Source organism: Schistocerca americana, chromosome 6 (genome assembly GCF_021461395.2).
Source record: "Schistocerca americana isolate TAMUIC-IGC-003095 chromosome 6, iqSchAmer2.1, whole genome shotgun sequence".
Classification (NCBI taxonomy): domain Eukaryota; kingdom Metazoa; phylum Arthropoda; class Insecta; order Orthoptera; family Acrididae; genus Schistocerca; species Schistocerca americana.
In genome coordinates this window covers 480,907,973-480,919,471 of record NC_060124.1, presented here as the reverse complement: position 1 = coordinate 480,919,471, position 11,499 = coordinate 480,907,973, and positions in this window count along the sequence as shown.

Sequence of the window (11,499 nt, the reverse complement as noted above, 5' to 3'; positions counted from 1 at the left end):
CATTGGCTGCACTGGGAAGAAGGCAGAGCGATTGTAAAACTCTCGGAAATAAATGACTGTTAGTTGAATGGCCATTTATTAGAGCTTTGGCTCATCACAGAACCACACCTCCATACCTCCGCTCAACTATCCTACACCCACAACAGCAGATGGTCACTGAAGCCTAGAGCATTTATTACATGTGTGACACCTCATCACTGTGACTGTCATTTGCTCAGTTTGCTGCTAATGTTCCTACGTCATGACATCTCTCTACTTGTAACTCACTTAAAGTACGTGAGAAACCAGAAGGAATGAATATGGCAGAAAAACAGCTGCAGCAGGGACGAAAGCATGCAGTTACATTGGTTACAACTCCCAGATCTGACAGATTTGAAACATCCGCTCACAGTCTGTATGAGCTTGGCTATTACAATATGAAATATGAATTTCAGGGTCCAAATGGTTCTATACAAAACAATTCATATTTTTTCAGCCGTCTTTACCACATTTCACCCTGACTGAGAAGCTGCTGTTAATAGTTTTTGTGTTCTAATAATGCAAATCTTTCTTTCCCTAAAAAAATTAAAGTGGTATGTACACAACTAATCTCTTATATAGAACTTTATTGAAGACAATGGTCTTTAAAATGCTCAACTAGAATGTGTGGTGAGCAATTTCAAATAAAGAAAGCCTTTATATAAAACTTAGCAGCAGCTAGATGTCAGTTGTTTGTAAATGTGAAACTTAAGCCATGCAGTCGAATACATTCCAAAGGTAATGCAGCAGTTAGAAACGACAAATATAATGGGAAAGGAGGTACAGCCATTTTAATTAAAGAAACAATCCACTTTAAAAATATGACATCAAATTTAGGATGGCAGACTACCAAGTAGTAGCTGCTGTAATTTATTTTCCTAAAGATGCAATTACCATCGTCCCATTTACGAACTTTCTAACAGTAAAATACAAAACTTTGCACTGTATCAAATTATTACCCACCTTCAAACGCCGTTTCTCATTTGCACAAACTTCGATGCACACCAATCAGCATGGGGATGTGCAAATGGCGGAGATTTGACTGAACTTATACAAAAATTCAATTTGACAACTGTAAACGGTGGATCTTCTACCACTACACCTAATCCACACAGAATATCGACCATGGATCTGACGCTCTTCTCAGCTCACCTCCAATGTGTAATGGAGTCGACAGTCAAATGTGGTTCTCTTGTCTCAGACCCCCCCCCCCCCCCTCTGGAAATCGTAATAGATTTAATAAAAATCCAGTTAAAATTATCTGTCCAAAGGTATGTGTAAAATCAAAGAAGCTGACTTATGTAACTACAACCCAGGAGGACTTTAAACCCTTTAACAATTTATGAGGTCCGAATGATGGGTATAAACAGCTCATTTTAGTTCCTGAAAAAGTCGTATCAACTTCAGTTCCAAGAAAAAAGGAAGTCATTCTGTTGACTCAACAGCCTACAGCATGGTGGACAGCAGAGTATCTAGAGAGTTCGAAGAAAGTTAAAACAATGTTAAAAGAACACATGGAAATTTTTTGTGAATCCTTAAGTAATTATATTAGTATAGCTGAACTATGAAGGAAAGTAACGTTTAAAAAAACCAGGGGTTCAAATAATGACCAGCCATTAAATGATACATGACTTGAAGAATTTTTGAAATGATCGTTTATAGCTTCCACAGTCAAGCAGACATTTCGTCCCCTAAGCAAACGGATTACAGTTACCCTCTTGTGGCACAATTTTTTAATGTAAAACTGATGAAAGTCATCAATGAAGTGGGAAGTCCCTCACCTGGTATGAGCAGAATTCGGTAACAAATGACAGGGAATCTCTCTAATGTAACGCTCAGAAAAATTTTACAGGTATTTAAACAAATATGGATGAATGAACAATTAATAGAGCACTTGGAAATTCATATAATGATACCTACATTAAAACCACATAAAGCTGAAAAGCACATCATACAGACCTATTTCTCTCTCTTCATGCATAGGCATAAATTTAGAGCATCTGGTGAAAAATCGTTTAGTTTGGTGACTGGATTCAAATAATATCTTGCAATCGTGTCAGTTTGGGTTTATAAAAGGCAAGTGAATAATCGATGACTGAAATATCTTGGCTTCTGACACAATACAGCAACAAGAAAAGATAATGTAACATCTGTCTTTCTTGACGTCATTGAAGCATGTGGTAATGTTCACATACCTGTTTTGCTAGGAAGTTGTAAACTAATGGAATCATGCCACATTTCATTTACGAAATTAACACTTTTCTCGCCAAAAGAAACATATGAGTGCACATCCAGAATGAATGAATTGATTCACATAGTCTTACAAAAGGTCTCCCACAAGGAGTCATCATTAAGCCAGTATTACACAAAGCACATAACATGTACAAATCAGGTGTAGGCGGCCTGGAGCTGCGATTTTAGTGGATGGTTCATTGACGGGGGAGAAATGTGAACTGGCCTATTTTGCCATGGATCTGCACATGTGCTGGAGAAGAGAAGTATGTGCACATGTGCAGAACGCAGATTTTTGAGTGGGCTTTCTGCTTATTATTGTTTTCACTTGTGGTCAGCAGATTAGCAATACATGAGCTCTTGAGGACACTTTTGGTTATTGAGCGAGATATTCAACACATTTTTAAGTGAGTAATTTTTTGTAAATACTGTAATAAAACAAATAAACATTCTCTTTTTCGAATTGCCATTTAGAAAAGCTGTGTACTAATGATAGCATCCTATGGAACAAAACAAAGAAAGTATAAGCTTGGTGACTGAGGCATACAGTAAGGAAAGGTGTCTATTTGAACCTCTAGGTACGCTGTACCTTAATAAGGTATGTCTACAAATGTTTAACTCTGAGTTTATATGTTTTACGTAAATGTGCTTGTAATTTTACTGTCGAAATGTGTATGTGTCACCTTACTTGGAGAAAGTGCCACACCTCTTTGATTTGGTTGCATCCTTTGTATTAGTTCGGCATGGCAGGAAGAACGTGTTGAGAGACTAGACATGACACTCAGAGCAGTTGTGGTGGACGTGACCAATGAGGACCGTAAAATCTGTTTCGCATCTCTGCGGTTGCGACATTGTGAAATAGATCCCTCATTACCGTGGAACTTCCGCGAATCTCGTCATGAACGATCGACAGCAGCTTGTGAAAACAAGACACCTCCATTCTGACGAAATTCCTAAATTCCTGTGGATCTATGGGCCTGAGCTCCTTCGTTAATAGGAAGTATATGTCCCTGCCTTCACAATTTCTTCCCAGTAAGGGACGAACTCATTTTCTGTTCCTGGCATTACACTGATGTTCTGCCCTTTTTCTAACGACTTAGACTGACACTGTCGCAGCAAATACTGCCCAGATAATTGCGTCCTCCATGTCTAAAATGTGGTGAAACGGAAACATAGATAATCACTTGCTTCATCAGCATGACGTAATTCCATAATTCTGTATAATCATAACGTAATTTCATTCTCCTTGTACAAGATTAACTGCTTAATAAATACGAACCTAAACCTCTCAAAAGTTCCAGTATGAGTAAATAGCAGCTTTACAAAAGTATCAGCGTTCACTCTCAATGGCGTAAACAAACCTGCAGTTCCAAATATGCACCCTTTGGGCGCTGGTACAGACTTAAACGTCAGATGTATTGTACAATATAGGTAACGAAAAAGTCAGCAGTTTCAGACTTGTAGACTTGAGGCACTGGTGCAGACTTGTATATGATACATGTGTCGTGTATCACCAACTTTAGTCCACTATACTTTCCTCTCTATGCTAATGATCTAGAAAGTTATTCCTCCCCATGTGAAAATTTCCACTGTGCAGATGATGTTTGCATTTACGTCTCATCCAACATTCTGGATCAGGCAGGATGTGCGCTATCTAAGCAATGAGCCTACTAGGTAAGACATGCCACAGTTGAGGGTTGAAGATCTGAACGGAAATGTAAGTAATTGTTCCATTCGCAAAACGAGCTATACCATGCTCTTCGAATAGTGTAAGACTGTTCATTGAAAATAAATAAAATCCTGGGCTATATTTCTTTACATTACATTTGATTCACGAGTTAGTTGGGGACTATGTATAAAAACGATCTCTAGTGACTCATGAAAAGCGTTGAACCTTATGAGATCAGTGACAATATAATGTTTGGGAGCTCACTCCAATATTCTGCTTCCTTTGTACTGCGGGGTTACAAGTTGACGTAAAGATTATGAACGCAAGGTCTACCACAACACCGATAAAAAGTCCTAGGACTGCTGGACAGATTACTGTAGAAACAGCCTACACATGTGTCATGGAGCTATGCTTTCTTCTTCCCACTAATGTCCCTTTGTTTCAGCAAAGGAAAAGGGTACGAACAATTTTCACTCACATTGTACTTGTAACAAAAGAGGACAGACATAATCAAATAATACGCGACAAAAAAAAAACGCACAACGAATGAATATTCAAAGGGGACGTAAATCGGTAGATGTGGTGTACATATACAGACAAACAAATGAGTACAATTTCAGAAAAACGGGATGGTTTATTCAAGAGAAAGTGCTTCACAAATTGAGCAAGTCAAAAATGCATTGTTCCATCTCCACCCTTGTGGAAGCAGTTATTCGGATTGGCATTGATTGACAGAGTTGTCGGATGTATAAAACATTCTCGGACTTCTTGCCACGTCAGATCAGGGTAAAATCTCGAGCATTCGACGATTTCCATCATCGTCATCGTCTAACATTAGTAGAGAAGAGCAAGAGAGAGAGAGAGACAGAAAGATGAAGATCTTGTGGTACTTCCAGCTGACAAGGGAAATAACACGGTTGTTCTTAATACCACTGAATATCACGGCAAAGTGGAAATATTGTTGGAAGATAGGACGTACGAATGCCTAAAACGGGACCCAACTCTGTCATCCAGTAGAAAAACGGTGGAGCTCCTGAAGATTTCTGGTCTAACAGAGGATGTAATCAAAAATCTTAGAGCACAAGCTCCTAGATATCCTAGGCTGTACAGTTTTACGGTTTACCTAAAGTCCACCAGGAAGGTATTCCTCTGAGCCAATTGTTAGCGCCATCGGTACTGCTACCTAAAGGCTGGACAAATATTTAACTAAGTTGATGACTCCGATACTCGACCGCTATGAACATCGCATCAAAAATTCTCAGATGTTCATAGAGAAAATTAAACAGATTAGTGTTGGCGCAAACGATGTTTTAGTCAGCCTGGATGTGCTCTCACTATTTACAATATTTCATCCATAATTTGTATTATTTAGCATGTTGGATAGTGGGTTCAGAGCAAGGAAGAACCAGAAAGGACTTAATGAGTCTCCTTGGTATATTCCACGCTTAATCTGTATTGGCTGTGATGTGATATTATTTGAATTTGTTTGGATAAAAGTGTGGTTTTCCAGTTTTTCATTACTATGTTTAGGAACTGTATCAGTTTAGGATCTACTCTGTATATTTCCAGTATTTGTAGTAACCATGAGTGGGGTATACTATCAAAAGCTTTTTAGTAATCAATGTATGTGTAGTGTAGTGACCTTTGTTTAGTTTTAGCTTGATATGTCACCTCTTCATCTATTATCAGTTCCTCTTTACATCCTCGTGCTCCTTTGCAACAGCCTTTTTGTTCTTCATTTATAATTTTGTTCTGTGTTGTATGTGTAATTAATTTCTGTGTAATGACTGAAGTTAATATTTTCTATATTGCTGGTAGGCATGTTATGGGGCGATATTTTGCTGGGTTTGCTGTGTCTGCTTGATCTTTAGGTTTCAGATAAGTTATTCCATGTGTAAGTGTAGCAGGGAATGTGTACGGGTCTGCAATGTAACTGTTAAATAATTTAGTTAGATGTAAATGTGTTGAGGTGAACTTCTTTAGCCAGAAATTTGCTATTTTATCTTTTCCAGGGGCTTTCCAATTGTGCATAGAATTAATTGCTCGGGTGACTTCATGTTGCAAAATTATCACTTCGGTCATTTGTGGTATCATCTTGTATGTGTCTGTTTCTGCTTGTATCCAACATGCATGCCTGTTATGTTGTATCGGGTTTAACCATATGTTGCTCCAGAAGTGTACCATGTCTGTTATGTTTGATGGGTTGTCTATTTTAAAGTGTGTGTTATCTATTGCCTGATAAAATTTCTTTTGGTTTGTGTTGAATGTTTGGTTTTGTTTCCTTCTATTTTCACTTTTTTTGTATCTTCTAAGTCGTTTGGCCAATGCTTGTAATTTCTGCTTCTTTTCATCTAATTGCTCTATCGCTTCTTGTTGTGAGATTTTACCTAACCTTTTTCGTTTTTTTCTGATATTTCATTTCTTATAAATTGTGTTAGCTTTTAATGAAATAAAAAAAGAAAATATTTATTTATTATTTATTAAGTAAAAAAATCAAAATCAATCGAAAATGGATTTGAAAATTTTTGTTATTCGCTCTTTCTGTACGAACTTTGTTGTAGAACCCCTTATTTACGTGTGGTAATAAAAATTCATTTAGACAGAATTAAGCACATTTAAAATTACGTGAACCTTAGCAACCCTCCCATGCTGATAAATTCATACTAACTGATTAATAACATTTAGTTGAAAATCATATAAATTAAATTTTTTTACATATTTCGTCCTTGGCACACATTTTCTAAATGCAGTGGTTTTTTTTTAATATTTACTGAATTCTTTCCCGGCATTAGTTATGGAACAAAAGACTGTCTCTGTTAGCAGAAAATGGTTAAATATTGCCAAGCCGACCTGAACGTTTAATTATCATTGACAAAACATACTTCACTATACATTAAGTTATTTGCTTTAGAAATTGAAAGAACCAACAGATTAACTACTTCAACGTTAATTATCCGCCTATGAATGCACAAATGTAAAACCAGTAATAAATTCCATCAGCCTGAGGATCGCTGTAAAAGAAAAATATTTCGTAATTCACTGCTAATTTTATGTGCTCCCGATTTACGGGTTTGGTTAATTTTTTTAGCGGAACAATTTTTTAAATGTGCCGCCGCTGCAAATCGCTCCATCATGGCACAGCCCAGCAACACCAACGATAATCGCTAAAAATGCTGAAAATTCTTTAAAGAAATATTATAGATGACATGGGCAAGCTAATTTACATTAGTAATACACAATTTTGATAAATTATAATGTATTTAGACCACAACAATAATTAAACTTACATTACTTTGTAATTTCTCCTCTAATGGCGGTTAAAGATAGATACAGACAAAAGAAGTCTACTCATTCATAAAATGCTACGTCACAGGTTCCTCTCTCTCTCAGCTCTCGAGGAAGACGACAAAGAATGCACATTATGTATCCCTATTTATACTATTGCTGCTTGTTAATTTCTCTTTGTAATCTTACAACATTATTTCCCTCTGTGGCTGTATTTTACATTTTTTTTATCGCAGATATTAATATATTTCGTAATTAAATTATGAGTATTGAAATATTACCATCATCAATACATCGAGAATATTATTACAGAAAATATTACAATAATAACGAATGTCCTTTATACAAAATTAAATAATATTTGTTTGTTAAACAATTACAGTACATACGAATTGCTTCATAGTGGCGTACATAGTACAATTAAATGTCATTTCATTTTATTAATAGTGTGTGTGCTGCCAGGGAACGTTACAGGCTGTCCGATGACTTTTCGCAGTTTTTCTATTCTGATCTGCAGCCTGTGTTGCCATGCTGATTTTGTTATTATTATTATTATTATTATTTGTTTTCACATCTTGGTCCACATGTAATGCTTCTTCGTCTTTGTTCAGCAGTAGTCCTTGATGTGTCCAAGCCTGCAGGGTAGAGCGCCAACATGCCGATCTCTGCCACGTCCAGACCTGTAGCAAACTTGGCTGTCATCTTGTTGAGACCTGCACCGACCTCTGGACCTGTGGCAGTAACAACCTCCATCAAGTCTGAGCCTGTAGCGACCACATGGGGTCTTGTAACGCACATAGCCCACTTGTTGGAGTAGGACAAAGAGCTTTTGTTGTCTGTCCCACTCATCGATTTGTGTGATGAGGACATGCAGTCTGCTCCCAACACACTGAATGCTGCTGGTGGTCCTAAACAACAGCAAGATGGAGGACACTACTGGTCACCAACATATGACCCATCCCAGCAGAACAACCCTGTGCTAGTGCAGCCACAGAGTGCAGATGCTGTGGATAAGAAGGCATCGAGTGTACCCATGCTTTTCAGTTCTACATACATTTTAACGTCCAGTGGAATGAAACGTGTAAACGTTGGTATAGAAGCAATTCATGTCTGGGGCTTGCATGCAAGAATAGAAATTGAAAATGCATCAAAAGGTGTAAAAGTGCCAGTTTCTGAGTTCGACTGAGACGAAATATGTCTTACAGAGGGCTACATCAATCAGCAGGTGACTACAGAGTATTATCCAACTCGTTCTCCCCCAGGCATTCGCCTAAATGGTGTGACACTATCTATTACAACAGTGTATGATGACTATGCACTTTGTGTGAAATTGGGTGACAGCTGTGTTCATCTAAGGCAAGCCTCAGTTATGAACTTATACGATCTGGATACTGAACTACATATTGCATTAGAGAGAGTTGGTTGCCAATCATATACTCTGCATACAATGATGTTGTAAACTTCCTATGTGTGTACAGTGTACATGTTGATGATTTGAAGCAGTATCTTCGTTTGCACATGAACACTGAATCGAAAGATAAACAGATTAAATGTGGGTGTGAAAAACATGAGTATTGTGAGGCATCCATTGTCTTGAGGGAGATACACACAGAATACAGAATATATTGCATGTCAAAAAGCTTTGTTTGGGAAATACTGTACAGGTGCAAAGAAGAAGATAAAGAAGATTTTCTTGGAATACTGCATCCTAAGTATGATATTTAAATAAATAATTATATATATATATATATATATATATACACTCAGACTGTGTTTGTCTTTTATTTCATACTGCTCTCATTATAGTCAAAATATAAAGCTTATTTATATCATTATATTTTCAATGCTATACCTATAACGATGCAGCAGTAGACAGTTACCCCAAACATGGCCTCACCAGTTGTTGACATAATGAATGATCAAATTACTCTTCATGGGATATGTAGCCACTATAGCTTCATCACTTAACCAACTGAGCTATATTGTGTGCACAGAGAAATCAGCTACATATATAATATAGTATCATGGGAGGTTGGGTGAAACGTCCTTATCACAAGAACTTTCTTGTTGGTGACTGGTCCTGTGAAGATGCAAAAGAAGACCTGAAGAAGAAGAAGAATAGAATTCTCCATCCTGATAATATACATGCAATTATTGTAGGACCATCCAGTTATGGCAAGACTAATGTCCTCATGACGCTGCAAACACATGTAGGTGGAGTCCGATTTGAACATGTTTGTATATTCTCAAAAACACAGTTTCAACGCAAGTTGAAGTATTACAGGAGACATTGCGCGGTGTTGATGGCATTACATACACAACATTCAGTGAAAGTGGTGATATTCATCCACCTGAAAAAGCAAAGCCAAACGCTGTCTTCATATTTGATGATGTTTCTGTGGAAAACCAAGACAAAATTCAAAAATATTTCTGTTTCGGTCGTCATATAGGTGCTGATGTATTTTATCCTAGCCAAACATATTCCATAATACCGAAATAGTTGCTTAGGGAAAATGCAAACTACATTATAGCCTTCAAACAAGACAATCTGAATTTAAAACACATTTACCAGGCACATGTAGGAAGTGACATGTCATTCAATGATTTTGTAAAGATATGTGCTGATTGCTGGAATCATTCACAGTATGGGTTTCCCGTTATTGATAAAACAAGTAAACTGAGTTATGGTAGGTAGAGGCGAAACTTTCACAAGTTTCTGCTTGTATAGCATGGTAAGAGAGGTTAGTTCATCAGTATATGCTGCACCATGGACAAATTCGCGCTCATGTCTAGCTCTCAACCCGATAGGATGGGTGTACACAGACAGAACATTCACATGTACATGGATGCGAAAATTCAGGCTGTTGTGCATAAAGTTGGAGGTATGCGCAGGGAACTAGAGACGTATTGCTAGACTCTCCTGAGAATGGTGACTGCATTAAATAAAGTAGTTAATGAAGTCGGTAAGAAACTAGCCGACTTAACTGAAAAGGTCGAGGCTACTCAGGGGAAAATAGATGTAGAGATCCTTGTTGTTGAGAAGGGGGAGCAAGTACATAGTAAGAGGAAGAAGATGAGCAGATATATAAAGCCTAACGCTGCGGAGATGTCTCAGTAGTATACACCGAGATGTCAATGAAGCAGAAAGAGATTCAAGCGTTGCTGACGGTAGGTCATATGGATCGACAGCAAACACTAAGAGAGACCTTTAAGCCAGTTACTGAATCTCTCAGACAGCTCTCAGCAAAAACAAAAACATGCAATAACGATGATGTTGCCATTGACGAATTCATTATCTGTCACGCCCCTGGTCAGATAGATATAACATTCGGTGTTAGCAGGGGAAGAACGTACATGTTGGGCACGCGTCTTGTGACTGTAACTGATGACACAATACAGACTGGTGACAGGCGGTTTGAAAGAACACTTGGCTTAATTAATCTTATTTTCATAAGACCTACCAAAAAACCTATAATTTATTCAGTTAATGATAGGGAAACATACCGTGAAATACTGCACATGATTGATGTACATAAGATCTCGAAAAGCCTGAGCAACAAGAAATATAAAACCCCGATGGCGAAAACAATAACAACAGCAGCAGTAGCAGTGGTGATGGTATTGACATTGAAAATAAAGCAGTGAACAATCGAATCCCGCAGTATATATATTATGACGACCCCAACAAGCTAGTAGACAGACTACAGCTGCTCATAGCTTCAGCTGCTGCAGGTAATACACCTCATTCGAATAAGGATTTTTTAATATTCTCTGAGCTTAGAGATAGAGGTATCATCGAATAAGCATGGAGACAGTAGCTTGAGAACTGCACAAACCAGCACGCAAAACATACTCTCGTAGGCATGTTATGATTAAAGGTTTGGATGATTTATGGCAAGATGATCTTGTAGATATGAGGGAACATTCACATGAGAAGAATGGATGCAATTATATTTTAATGGTTATTGATACACACTCCGAATTTGCCTGGGCATTACCTGTTAAAACAAAAACGGGTAGAAATGTCGAGGATGTTTTTGAGCGTTTGCTACAGACAGGGATGAATCGATGCCCAGACAACCTCCAAACCGATCACGGCGGGACGTTTTACAACAGGTATTTCAAGACCGTGATGCAGCAGTACGGAATACATCACTACTCAACACATGTGACTATATTAGCGCACAGCAACGCTGTTAGTAATCACAAGCTGTCTTTAATGCTGATCGGCAAATCTGCTAGGCCCAGAGCTTTTAAAATTGCAACATGAAGTCCCTGCCCGTATTTTATCGCAA